The sequence below is a fragment of the Nannospalax galili genome, unplaced genomic scaffold (assembly GCF_000622305.1).
Source record: "Nannospalax galili isolate Female #2095 unplaced genomic scaffold, S.galili_v1.0 scaffold64, whole genome shotgun sequence".
NCBI classification, from domain to species: Eukaryota; Metazoa; Chordata; class Mammalia; order Rodentia; family Spalacidae; genus Nannospalax; species Nannospalax galili.
This window is the reverse complement of record NW_008352316.1, coordinates 1,758,043-1,772,903: the sequence shown is the minus strand read 5'-3', so window position 1 is coordinate 1,772,903 and position 14,861 is coordinate 1,758,043. Positions and strand designations below refer to the sequence as shown.

Genomic DNA, 14,861 nt, shown 5'->3' with positions numbered 1-14,861 from the left:
TATTCTTTTAAAAAATATTTTATTTATTATTTTTATTTTATTTTATGTGTATTGCCTGCATGTAAGGGCACCCATGTTGTGCAATGCCCACAGAGGTCAGAAGAGAGCATTGGATCTCCTGGAATTGGAGATATAGATGGTTGTTAGCCCTCATGTGAGTTCTGGGAGTCGAACCTAGGTCCTCTGGAAGAGCTGTTAGTGCTTTTAACTGCTGAACCATCTCTCCAGTTCCACACATGGATTCTTTAAGATAACAGGATCCTTGCCTTGAAAGCATTAAACACTAAGGCAACTAAATGTTAAAAGTGAAAAATAAACATTAAAATTAGTAACCAAAATTACTGGTTCACTAATTCTAAAACACTAATATATATTCAAAAATGTTTGGCTTTGATCAAATCCACGCCCACTCCCTCCCCTCCAGGTGTGGATTTGATCAAAACACCTTATATGCATGTATGGAATTCTCAATAAATTTTTTAAGGTAAAACAATAAAAATAATGACTAATATGCCTCCCCCCCAAAATATTTGGCTTTTTAACCTAAGCTTTATTTAACAATGGTTCCAAACCAATGTGACTAACCTTTTTAGACATTTGATTATCATACCTGGAGGCCTATACTAATATAGTTAGATTAATTTAAAGGGACAATATTCTGCCTGTTGACCTCCAAGGTCATTGGACTATGGGACATCTCTAAAAGTGTCCTATAAATATGAAGGATCACCTGACTTCTTGTTCAGGGAGGCCATCGAGACCCACTAAATAGACTTAAACCAGTAACCAAACTACAAAGAAGAGGATCAACACTGAAGAAAAGTTTACTCAGTGTTTCCAAGTGAAATCATGGTCAAGGAAGATATTTTGACTTATCCTCACATAGATGGAACTGGTAAAAGAAAATTTAAATGAAGGCAGAGGCTTTTCTCAAGCCCAAATGACCTCAATAATTTTTAAAAGGAGAGTTAATTTTGCTCAACTACATGGTCTTAAGTGCCCAACAAAGAAATATAATTAAAGATTAAAATAATTAACATATTTCTTTTAAAATGTAAGATATTACAATTTCCAGACATTAGGTTTAAATAAAGACCACTAACAATAGGCCTGCTTTCATAGCCAAGAGCAAACAAAGACTAGTACCAGGTATACTTGTAACCACCCCTACAGACTTAAAGGTACAGGTATCACCCTGTGAATTCACAGCAAAGGAAACCACAACTTGGACTGCAAAGCAACACCCTAATCAACCCCTTCAAGTCACATTTCAAAGACAATGAAATCCCACCAGAGGATTTCAGCCCTGCTCTGACCATTCCTGGAAGCTGGTTGGTCTATGCACGGCAGAAGCTTGAGGAGTCTACAGCCCTGCTCCACAGCAGAAGATTGCATTACTAATTGCTTACTTTTGTCTTAGAAGATAGTCACTCTCACTATAATGCATTGTGACCCCTGACTTATGTCAGCAGTTTTATGTATATATATATACTTTTTTCCATAGATTTGGTTAGAAGTTGCTCCATCTGACTGGACATATACTGAGAAAATTCTATTGGAGCATCTTTTCTTTGCTTATGTAGGCATTTTAAGTATCCTCCATTGCTAGTCCTACATCTGTCATGCCTCTTAACCTAGGCCATTTTGTTCATGGCTGGCATCTCCTTGAGAGAATTTCAGGACAGATTATTTATGACTTGACCATGCCTTCATTATAAAGTACATTCTTTCCTATTATCCATTTTGGGGAGTCAGCCACACTGGAGGGATGTTATATTTCAATGATCCCTTGTTTTTGAATTGCTACAGACTCTACATAGCAATATCTACATTATCAATATCTAACTGGCCTGCCCTTCAAAAGGGACATTGCCATATCAAAAGAAAAATAGTGTTATTAGAAACCAGATCCTCCGGTCCCTACACACCTTAAATAGTTATGGGATATGGACCCAAGACCAGTCATTTCATGACCCATCACCACCAGCCCTGACCCAGCTACTATGCTATATAAGGATTTAGGCCCAAACCTTAAACTTCCCACTTTAGGTAAAAACCTTTTTAGAGTTAACTTTAGAGTTTGTTAACTTTAGAGTTAACAAATATATAGGAATGCCCTCATGAATAAAAATGACCCTAAATAGGAATGAGTCTAGATGCTTATTCCACATAACAATGGAGCCAAAATATCACCAAAAATGATGAAAGACCCCAAAACTGCATTCTCACATTAGAGGTAATTGTCAAAAAACTGTTCTGGAACACCACCTGGTGGCCAGATAGACCTACTTGGTTTGGGGCTCCCAATCTAAAGGGGACAGGGATGAATAATCTTAGATGTACAAGGTCTCAGAAGACATGACCTCAGTTTAACTGTATTAGCCCTGACACTACTTGGGGTAGCCCCTTTTGAGTCATTCCAAGGATCCATAAATTCTGGGGTAATCTAGTCCACACTAAATAAAAAAACACCAAATGGACTATTTTAATTCTCTGAAAAAAAGACATGTATCTGTTAGGTCAAACTGGGCCCCAAGATGGAGTCACTACTGATCAGCAACATGGCAATCACAGCTCAGTGCACAGCATTTCGGGAAACAGAAACTAGACCATCCTAGTTTCTCAGTAACCACCTGACTGTTGCTTTAACATGCACCCTGATCATAACAGCAATTTTCCATCTCAGCCAACCAAAAAACTGAAAAACACCTAAGTGAAACTGCCCCCTACCAAGGCACCTGCTACTGACTCACCCCCACCCTCCTCCTGCTACAGTCCCACCACCCTCTACTCACAAAAGAAAAAATCTTATAAAATCCAGCCTGCTGTGACAAGAAACCTCTGTCCCTTTTTCCATCCCAATGAGTTTCTTCTTTTCTTGCCTCAGAATGGTCTTTAGTGGTCCTGATCTTTTCATGAACCTAACAGTACCCAACCAACTGAAGTAGGACCTGTACTATTAAAATAATTCAACCTGGTTTCTTCTTATTGTCCAAACCAGACTGGTAGGGATTTGAGAGTCCCCCTTGTAGGAAAGCTTAGGATCTTTATTTTAAAAAATAAAGATTTTCTGCCTTTAGAGCTTTTAAAGTCTTAACTGAAATAATAATAATAATGTTAAGAAGCTGTCTGTTAGTTCCTTGTTTGACTCTCCTCTGTAGGAGATGTATCACTTCTATGAAAGCCACTGTAGAAAAAAGAGACTAGGGTATGGCTTTATATCAGATCTTAAAAACCAAGATGAAGGTGAGACTTGGGGGATGTAATCCATGATTCCATGATTGATCCCCATCTCAAGGGGGGAAATGATGTAGCTAAACGGAATATTTCAGAAAAATAAGGATTTTAATCCTTGTTTTCTCCCTCTATCTCTGTCAGCAAATTTCAGCTGGCAAGTTTGTGGTTAGAACACTAACAGAGCTAGCTAGAACCACTGGCCTTGTGTCCTGATGAAACTTCCTCAATTCTGTTTGTCTCAAATGGAGACTTCTGCACTGATTTTCAGACAGAAGATATTTTTAAAACGTTTGTTTTCATTCTAAATTTATAGTAATCTGCCTGGTTTTAAGATTTTTTTGCTATGTGGCAAAGCGGGTCTGGCCCCGCTGTTGCTGTGTGTGCCACGGCAGAGTTACAGGACCCAGGCCTGAAGTGGCGGTGGGAAGCCCATGGAAATCTGCTGCCATGTCATGGAGGGTGGGACGGGGGGAGTGGCACCAAGACCACAGGTGGCTTAACTGGCTTATTCCGAGCAGGAGGAGCCAGGTATTCGAACACCAATCTGGCTGGTGTCCCACTAACTGGTATGAATCCCATCACCTTATTTGAATGTGGATTCAGGATATCTCATTCAGAATACTGATGAGTTTATTTTACCAACTGGAGCTAATAAAAGGCAGATTTGAAGCAGCCTTCTTTACCATCGGAGAATGTTGCATGACTGGGGCTGCATTTGGGGCAATGGTCAGTCTTCGGCTAGGACTGAAGGAAACCCAACACATGGCCTTGTCCAAACCAAGAAATGTACAGATTTTGAATATGGTGACTAGGCCGGGGCATTTTGGGCTAATACTCTAGGTTCTCTGGCATTGCTCTATAGTAGATTTGGTGTTATCATAGAGAACACACGAGATGCAGATGACCTCAACACAGTAGCAGCCAGAACCTTGCTAGGCATGTTGTATAGATGTACAGGTTACAGGTGGTCTTCAAGGAGTGGCAGGAGGTGGTCTGGCAAGACTGACACCAGCCTCTGTGCACTATATAACAACTGGGAGCACATGAAAGGCTCCTTGCACCAACAGTCATTCTGGGATTCTGCCACCTCAGCACTGGGGGAGATTTCATAGTCATCCAGATCAATTAATAAGTCAGTCTGGAGCTGCTTTCTCTCATGTACCTACAATTACCTTAGTGAGTTGAAGCCAAACCCTTCAGTGGCTTACTGGTAATGTGTTCTCTTCTCCTTTGGAGATGTTCTTGGACCCTTTCTCTTTCCTACCCCTTAAACTGGAAAACCACTTACTCTCAGAATTCAGGTCATATTCTCAACACTTTATCATCATGTTTATTCATTTAAAATCCTGAAACTAATGTTGCCCTGTATTCCAAATAAAGGGTGAAAATAGAACTGGTTATAATGCCAATATAAAAAAAAAAAGATTTTTGCTGTTAATCAATGTAGAAGTTTCCTTTTCACTGTAACTTACTACTTAAGGTATAAAAGACGAATGTTCCTCCTTTCAGGTACAGACTTTGAGACTTAAGTCCTCTGGACCAGGGTGAAGCCTAAATAAACCTGCTTCCTGCGTCTCCATGTGTCTTATTTGTCCCACAACAATATGATCCCACCAACAAAAACAATGTTGAACAGTGTAAATTTGCTCTCAGGCACACAGATGAGCTGAATGCCCCAGGTTCCTTGCTGTTAGTTTGAGGCTGCCAGACTATAGTCCAAGCAATAAGCAGAAATGATTCACACCACTGTGAGGTTACAATGCTGGAAAGCTTCCATGCTCACTCCGTTCTGTGGTGACTAGGGAAGCCACCTACAGATGGCCACTGCAGCAGGGGGCATGAGTGGACCCCAAACAATTCCCCCTGCTGTGTCAGCTGCCACATCACACTGGGGTCTGAGTGAAGGATTTTCTTGTTTCAATTCTCTGAGATGTGAACGGTTCTTATAGCAAACTATCCACCTCTCTTGCCCCAATTCATCATCCATGCTGTGCCCGGAAGTCCTCTTCCTTGAAATGGATGTTCTCTTTCCGATGTTTTGGTCATCAAAATCCTAAAGACCCAAGTGAAATCTTTCCTGATCTACAGATTTTTCAAAAACAATTTTTATCGATTCTTTGAGAAATTCATACAATCTATTTTGATCAGATTCAGACCTCCTATTCCATCTCCACGCCCATCTTACTCCTCCCCGAGACTTAACATCTCTGTTATTATTTTTGTTTGTTTGTTGAGACAGCATCTCCCTAAGTAGCTCTGACTGCCCTGGAACTTGTTTTGTAGATTTTTTAAAGACCCATTGAGTCTAATTTGTGTCCCTAAATGCTCTTAGGTGTGGGTCCATACTTTGGAGTGTGGCCAACCTCCCAGTGTTACACCCTTAAAGAAAACTGACTCAACCCCTTCTCCCTTAGCAACTATCAATTACTAATACTTCCTCAGCTAGGGCTGGGAATTCTTGCCTACATCCCTGATCCATGCTCGTTTTTGTCTGACTTGGGCTTTCAAGGGTCTTGTGCACGCTGTCATCAGCACTCTGACCCATAGACATTTTAGAGTTCATCACCTCTCCTGGTGGCCTCTCTCTCCTTACAGCTCCAGAATACTTGCTGTATGTCCCATTCATACCTTAAATATATACTGCATTGCTTTGTTATTTCATTTTCCATCTGTATGTTTATTTGTCTAGATTTCATTATTATTATCAAGTCCCTCAAGCAATTATCACCAACCTGTGGCACACCAGGAATGAAAGTCAGAAGTAAAGTTTCTAAATGTCCTAAAACTATTGTAGGGTGACTTTAGTGTGAACTAAATATAATAATCTGATCTCTGTAATTCTGGCTCACAGGTACAGCAAGGAATTCTTGGAGGATGAAGCTCGTTCCTATATAGAAGCCAGAGATTCAGAAACACGTTAGATTTGCTTTTTTTTGTTAAGGGCTAATTAATGTTACATTTCTTCCATTCCTCCCCCAAATGTATGATGAACAAAATCCCAAATTTAAAAGGAAGAATCAGAATGTGAGATCTTTTAAAAGTTCCCCATACTACTGATTATCCCTCACCAATATTTAACTCCCTGTAGAGCCTGCACATTTAGTACGATTCTTTCTGTGACTACTTTTAAAGTAACAGCAATGTTAAATATTTCATTCTATTTTTGAATTGCCTCTTTCTTTCTGACCTATATCTCAGTAACATCCCTCCCTCCACCCTGTGTCTCTCTTTTTCCTCCCAAGGTTTATCTTTCAGGGAGTCTCTAGGAAGCTGTAATTTTAAGCAGAGGGCTTTGAAATAACTGCCTTAATGTAAACAAGATCTGCAAGACCTTGAAATAAACACAGAGTCTAATATATTTTATACATTACTGTTCAAAGATGCTGGAAACCATGTGAAGCTGTAAAAAGTATTCACTGTAAATGGTGTGGCTGCTGCAGTAAGCCAGTCAACTTCAATGGTTCTGGCATCTCTGAACACCCATGTTCATTCAAGGGAGCTCTGTGCAAGCAGTTTGCTTTTCTGTTCAGTCAATGCACTTTCATTTTGAGCTGGAAAAAATACCTCTGTAACTGTGGAGTTCATGCCCTCTGGTCCGCAGATTCTTCTCCAATGAAGCCACTTGTATAAAGATCAGTCTCTGCTGGTTCTAACAGTGGCTTTAAAAATCACAGGGCATTCAGTTTTGTCCCTTTAAAGGCCCAAGTACAACACTGATGATGAAGAGTAAATTTTCCAGTCTTTGAAGAACAACTTGAAATGACATAGCAATGTGGGAAGAGCATTTGAGAATCAAGGAAACATTTTATGGACAGTTGTTATGCTTGCATTTTTTATTTTAGTCCTAAGCCATAATTTAACCTCTGGTTGACAAAAAGAAAGATAAGAACAGGATATAAATATACTGCTTCAGATAGTTCATCCCTGAAAACTCTGTTGTGAGAATTACCTTTTTAATATGTGGTTGGAGTTTATTAAAAATAGTCATCATAAAAGGCTTTTAGCAGGGCTTTTCAGACTGTGTTTCTGAAAGCCATGGGTGTTGTGTGGTGAGGTATAGTCATGGCTGCCAAGTGCGCACCAAAATACGGGGCCTTCTCCTGACCCTTCCAACACAGCAGTTGTTAGTTTTTATTTATTTTTATTTAATTAATTAATTCATTTATTCATTTATTTATTTATTTTGGTCTTTTTGAGACAGGATCTCCCTGTAGCCCCAGCTGGCCCTATGTAGACAGGCTGATCTTGAACTCAGAGATCCATCTGCCTCTGCCTCCTGAGTGCTGGGACTAAAGGCATGTGCCACCACACCCAGCTCCAAAGGTTTTTTTTGTTTTGTTTTGTTTTGTTTTGTTGTCTTTTTGAGACAGGGTCTCCTTGTAGCCCCAACTGGCCTAGAACACACTATGTAGACCAGGCTGGCCTCAAACTCACAGACATCCAGCTACCTCTGCCTCCCAAGTGCTGGGTTTAAAGGAGTATACCACTATGCCCAGGGAGTTGTTAGTTTTCAATCTTTAAAAAAATTTTAAGTGGATTCTATAGAGAGAAAGGAAGGGAAGGAGGGAAAGGAAAGGCAGGGGAAGGGTAGGGAGGGAGGATAGCCTCCAATGATGGAACCAATCTACACAGGCTTTATTTTCCTCCATCAATCTAATCAACACAACTGATTTTTATATACTGAAATAACCAAACTGTCTTATGGGAACTGTGGGGGAACTTGCTCCTATGTTTGCCTGCAATCATCCTTTGTCTAGCAGTGCTCTGATTTCTTTGGGGGTGGGGATTGTCTTACACTGACTGTGCTGCCAGCAGATGAATGCTGGGACTTCCACAGTGGAAATGACTGCCCTGTCCTCTTCAAGACCCAGAAGAGGGTAAGCCACTCAGTAGTGCTTCATCAACCCGGTGCTCTCTCCTAGGTTTTCGAATCAGGAGTTGGTGCATAACAAAAGGAACACAGGAGGAGCTGTCCTCTCCCATGAACCAGAGTTGTGATTGCTTCCTGTGAGCTGAACCTGTGGTCTGCTCCCATGGGCTAGAGTTGTGGTCCTCTCCCTTGGGCCAGAGTTGTGGTCCCCTCCTGTGAACCTGGAGCTGTGGTCCTCTCCTTTGAGCTGGAGCTATGATCCTTTCCCTTGAGCCAGAGTTCTGGTTTCGGTCTCTGAGCTCTGTGAGGTGGAACTGTGGTTCCCACCTGTGAGCTGGACCTGTAGTTACCCACTGTGAGCTGGAGCTGTGTCCCTTCCAGTGAACTTGGAACTGTGGTCTCTTCCCATGAGCAAGAGATGTGGTCACCTCCAGTGAGCCTAGAGCTGTGCTTCCCAACCGAGAGCCACAGCTCCACATTCCTCTGGTGGTGGGCTGATGGTGGAACAGATTGGAGGATGGATGACTTCCCGATGTTGGGCAGTAGCTTCAGTCTTCAGAGAGTGGCTGCATTCCCCACAGTCCCCTCCCCCAAGGTCCCAAGTTGTGCATGGCAATGGCTTTGCTGCTGTGTTGGACTTAGCTGGGGACAGGAGAGGTTTCTGTCATTTGCAGTTGCTAGTCTTGGGAGAACTGATTCTCAAGAATGGACTTCCCACCTCGCTTGATGGCCAGCTATGGTCTTGGCTCCACATGTGGTCCTGGGTACCCAGGCCTTGATATTGGACCTCTCCCATTCCCAGACACCAAGAGGTTTTTCTATAATTTTTCTATTACTCTTCAATGGCCTCATTGTACCCTCACCTGTGTGCTACAGAAAATGTAAAACACCTAATTATGGCAAGTTAAAAAAAATCTTCCATCAGAGGACACAGGATTAAAAAAAAAGAGAGAGAAGGACCACAGGCTTTATAAATTCCATCAGTGGTGTTTGATGGCCTGCCAAGGGACTTGCCTGGTCTTCCTGAATTGCTACCTCCCTATACATTGGCAAATCTGGTTCTCAAGTCTTCTAGCAGTTCATTGAGTTCTATCGACCTTCCTCCTGCACATGATACTGGCCCTGTGTAGCTTCATTGTTCTGTCCTTGCCCTCACTGACTTCCCTCTGGACCAAATGCTAAACTGACATTGTAACTGTGCACCAAAGTTAAGCTATTTGCTATCCCTTGAGACATACCCTTCTCTTCTTGTAAGGGCTTTTTGTGACTCACTTCTATTCTATCCCTTTCCTAGTTTCAGTTGTGGCTGCTGATCTCCATGGTCAATCATATCAGTAGCTGTGTAAAAGCAAAGGGGGTCCAGAACACCTGCCAGAGAGGCAAATACAGAGTCAGAAACAAGAGGGAGAGTGCTTTGAGAGAACTGAGACTAAGCAAGACTAAACAACTTGTCCATGATCACCCATCAAGTAAATAGTAAACCTAAGACTTGAGGTCATGTCTGTCAACACAGAACCAAAGTTCTTCCTCACTGAGCGTCTTAGTACAAATGCATTGCACAGAACACTGTATTCCTGTGGTCGCTGGCTGTGGCTGCTCTCCTCCAGCTATGGCCGCTCTCCTGCTCTCTCAGTTCCTCTGATTAGTCGTCTGGTCCAGACCCCAGGGCTGCTTTATTGCAGGAAGGCACAAGCTTATATAGGGGTAATGGTCTAATCACAGCACAGCAAGTAGGATACCTCATAGCATAACAGGTTTAGCATCCTATCACAGAATAGTGGGTAGGATGCCTCATTAGCATACTGGGTTTCAGATTACAGAGCCTGGATTCCTGGAAACTATGGGACCCTGACTGTTGCAACATCTAAGTGTTGCAATTTGGATTCCAAGGGTGGTGATTAGGGAGTGGCGAGCTTTAGGCATCAGTCTCATGATCTGCCAATGGGAGCAAATGTCATAAGGCGTTCCCTGTGGCTCCAGCGGTCTGGTTCCCTGTGGCTCCAGCGGTCTGGCCGTTGCCTCGGGCCTGCTCTGTGGCTGTCAATAAGACTTTCACCCTAGGCTCAAGCCTGTCTCCCACATATTCTCACTTCAATCTTCCTATTTGATATACTGAATAAAAAAGTTAGAATAAGCAGGTATGAAGGCACCTGTTATCTCAGTTGTTAACCATGGAATGGGAACTAACCCACAGTCTTCCCATAGCCATGCAACTTTCTCCTGGGAAATACATGGGTCCTTCAGTCCAACCCTATCAAACAGGAACTGCCATTCCCACTCTCCAGTCTTCTCTCATTGACCCTGGGTGGTAGCTATGCCCTGTGTCCTAGTCTCATTTCTGTTGCTGTCATAAAATACCCTGACAAAAAGCAACATAGGGGAGGAAGGATTTATTTGGCTTATAATTCCAAATTATCATTTCAGGGAAGTCAAGTGGGAACTCAAGCATTTAGTCACATCACATCCACAGTCAAGAGCAAAGAGAGAATAAACACTCCCTTCTGTGCTTGCTTGCTTATTCTCAGCTGGATTTTTTCACTCTTATACTCTTAAGGACCTCCTGCCCAGGGAGTACTGCCTTCCACATGGGCTGGGTCTTCTTACATCAATTAACAGTCAAGACAATTCCCCAAGACATACCCATAGGCCAGCCTGATCTAAATTCCTCATTAAGACTCTCTTCCCAGGTAATTCTAAGTTGTGCCTAGTTGACATTTAAAACTAAACAGCACACCCTGGTTAGGAGCTGACTGGAACAGGTTTGGGCCCCACTAGGTGATAAAAACCAAGGCCTGTTAGAGATAATCTTCACCTTTGATGACTGGGTATGGGAATCTAGGCTGGCTCCCTCTGGCAGGGAGGCAAAAGATGTGTGGCAGGACTGGTGCTCCTGTTTTCCTGGACAGGTGGGTTGAGAAACCAAGAGACGGAGAGATAGATTCAGAGCAGAGATTGAGGGAGGGAGGGAGGGAGAGAGAGAGAGAGAGAGAGAGAGAGAGAGAGAGAGAGAGAGAAACAGCAGGTATGGAAGTAGGAATCAAAGTGTTTTCAAGGTTCTGCTCCACTTTTGATCTTGTATCACCTAACCAATTCCAGCTTGGTTAATCACTTCGGATCCCTCTGATCCAAATGGATTTGCCTGAGATCATGGTTTTATAAAACTTCTAACACAAGTCTGTATTTGCCCCAGGAGAAGGAGAAAATGCTTTCTGTTTTCTATTTTCGCACATCACCTTTGTTTTTTGAGACAGTGTCTCATGTAGTCCAGGCCTTGAAGTTGCTGTATATCAGAGGATGACCTTTAACTCCTAATTTTCCTGCCTCCACCTTCTAAGTGCTGAGATGAGAGGCAAACACCAATATTTTCAGAACATGATCACTACTAGCCTCAAACACATGACCTTCCTGCCTCAGTCCCCCAACTCCTAGTGTGGTATATACCACCATGCCCAATTTGTACTTCACTAACTGCAAGCATAGACTCAGCAGCCTTGAAAGAGAGGGTAGTGGTGAGCATCCATAGAACAGAGAAACATTTTAAAACCTTTTTTTTGTCTCCTTTTCCAACTGTCAAGATTTCTATATATTGCAGCAAGCCTTTCCTAAATATTAGGTAGCAAGAAAGAAATTTATTATGGAACCATATATTTCTGCGGAACAGCCAATCACAAAACTTCTGTTCCGAAGAACTCTGGGGTGCATAGATGGAAGTTCTTTGTCATCACAGACAGGAAGAAGTAGCTGAACTTAATTTCATTCACTACATATTATTCTGTAATAATTACTATATTACTTTTAGTTATTGACTTATAGGACAGATTACAAGATAATTCTATACCTTACAAAAATATATCATGGAATTTCTGCAAGTCTTTTTGTGTCAGAGAATAAGATACTTCTCTGGAAACCTACAAAACATACCCCAATAGGGACCTACAATAGTGAGTCCACATACATCTACTTTGCACACAGTGAAAACATGTTTATCATTTGAAGCCAGATTATCAGGAACAGGCACACAGTGAACACACAAACCAAGAAAATCTGGGATGGGACCAGGTGGAAGTCCAAATCTTGCCTAAGCTACATGCTTTCACCAACACAAAGAGCCATGTAGGTCATGCAGCTCTACTATAAGCTAAGCAGATTTTCCTAGGACCCAGAACATGTGGAGGAAAGAGTTTTCTTCTGAAATACAAAAGAGAATAACAGAAGTAAACTTTTCCCTACAGAAATTAACCACTATTTACCAATGCTTCCTTCTTCCATCTCTACCTTGTAATTGCCTTGAACTACCTCACCGTACCCAAGATGGATGACAACACAGCCCAAGTCACAGAAGTGCATTCTTAGAAGTGGGATTTTTGCTTTATCTACACTGACAATAAATTCTTCCCCATGCTTCTCCATGGTTTGCTTTTTAAAAATGATACAGAAAGGTCATGGACGTGCATACAGTGCTTTCTATAAATAGCATCCACACATTCCAGCTCTTGAAGGAATACATTCTGCTAAACATAGACTGTGAACCCTGTTTTCCTTGCTGTGTATCATGAGTGCTAATTCAAGTGGAGTGCTTCTTATTTCTTGACCTTGGTTATTTTCGGTCTTGCTGCAAAGTTCTCCATATTGCTTCAAGTGCATCATGGCTGATGCTCAGGTCAGCACGGTCTGCAGTTGTGGAATGTATGGCCACAGATGCAATCTAAGTAGTCATAAGGACCAAAATGTGGCTAAATAGTTTCTCAGATATACCAATAAAAAAAATCTCCAAAGATTTGAGAGTTTCTTCTCAATTGCAAGAGCCAAAAGTGATTAAAAAGCTGAGATCTGGATATATTAGTTACTCTGCTGTTGCTGTGATAGAAACACTGACCCAAGAAACTTATAGAAGAAGAGTTTATTTGAGCTTATGGTTCCAGGGGAATTACAATGTGTCATGGTGGGGAGGACTAGTGGCATGAGGAGGCTGGAGAAGGAGCAAAAGGCAGAGCACTCACATCTTCAAACAGGCACAGAAAGAGAGCAACTCAAGATCTGGCAAGGCTTAAGAACTCTGTAAACCAGCAGTGACATGCTTCCTCCAGCATGGCCACACAGTCTAAGACCTCCCCAAACAACACCATCAACTGGGGACAAAATGTACAAATATTTAGAGCCTATGGGGTACATTATCATTCATACCACCACACTGGGTGTCACTCGCCTAGAAATTTCCCATGCTCGGGACACTGGCACCTAGAGCTAGCCCAAGAGCTCTATGGAACAGTTCATGAAGGCTTATGCTTGTTTTTCCTCATATTCCATGTGAGATTCAACATGTCAACTCTTCTCTTAGATTTTGCTTCTTTACTTTCGGTTTTATATTTTTTCAAACCCTAATACAAATTTGGTCTTTTATGTACCATTAATGATAACATATATATTTTAGCACCAGAACTATGAAATAGAAGTCTTTTGGAGAAACTTCTTGCCGATTCTATTTCTTTAAGATGTCTGTCCCTTCCTGTCACCTCTCATTTAGCTCTGAGATGCCAACAGGCCCCTTGCCTACATGAAATCCACTACTGGAGAGTAGCTTTTCAGTTTACAAAATGTTACATTACAATCACTCCATCCCAGATGCCTGGGGCAGTCCTATGGGGAAGAATTGTTCTTCCCATCAGATCTATTGTGACTGGACCACAGAAGAGACACAGACCCCAGACCTCAGCCTCAGGCTCTTTCCATTTTAATCAGAGTCTCTTTGGAACTGTCCTAAAGGATGCTGGATGGGAAGGAGCACCCCTAACACCTAACAAGTTTTTCAGTGCTGCAGAGGAGTATCCAGTGATTTCTTAATGTTGCCAACCTTCAGTTTTATTTCCTGTAAAAAGAGAAGCCTTTTAGCTGTCATGCACTATGGGGAAGTGCATCCAAGTGCACTTTTCATGCAGAGGAAAACAGAAAAACTGGATTAAAGATGAAGTTTCTTCTGCTTTCTTTTCCTTCATCTCCATTGTCATTTCTTTCACCATTACATATCTGAGGGCTTTGGTGAGTTCTTCACTGCTCTTCAAGTCTGCATTTCTGTCAGCAGCTAAATGAAGAAAACATCGTTCATACACACTGTGTCTCTATCATGTATATCTTAAAGTAGCACGGCCAGGTAGTGTACCAGCCATATGACAAGTTAAATGGCATACACTTTGCTTTGATTTTGCATTCTGATTTGGTTTCTGTGTTGAGAATGATGTGCCAACATTTTTTTTTCAGTTTTTAAAATCTCAACTCTTAACTTTTCAAGTGGATGAAACTGCTGCTTGCTGAAAGCACACCTGGCAGGAAAGAGGGCTCTCCTGGAGACACTCTCCTAAGGAGCAGATGTGCCCAAGCAGCTAGAACCCGAGTTCCCAAAGTGACAACTTTGTGCTGACAGTCTAGGCATTCACCAGAAATACTCCAGAGATGACAGTTCTGAGGCCTTTCCCTAAGACCTGCCCATTTAGAAGCTTTGGGGCAGGCCCAGTAATCTGTGTTTTAACAAGAGCCCTTTTGGTGATTCTGAATCACATTAGAATTTCAGAACTATGCAATTTTTGTTTTATTAGAACTTTTTTCTCTACTCTTGTTTCTTTAAATGCTGTGAGAAAGATGCTTTCCATGGGGCCAGGGAGGCGAAGCTATGAGCAGAAAATAACCATTGCCTGCACTGCAACACTCCATTACCTTGCCAATGATCTGATTGCCACTTTGGACAGCTACTATCAGTCCT

The 14,861-nt window shown here is 41.9% G+C and overlaps 1 pseudogene; it reads left to right on the top strand.

Annotated features, from left to right (window-relative positions):
• The first annotated feature begins 3,580 nt into the window (after nucleotides 1–3,580).
• LOC103746965 lies at nucleotides 3,581–4,349 on the top strand (annotated as a pseudogene).
• The last annotated feature ends 10,512 nt before the right edge of the window (nucleotides 4,350–14,861 follow it).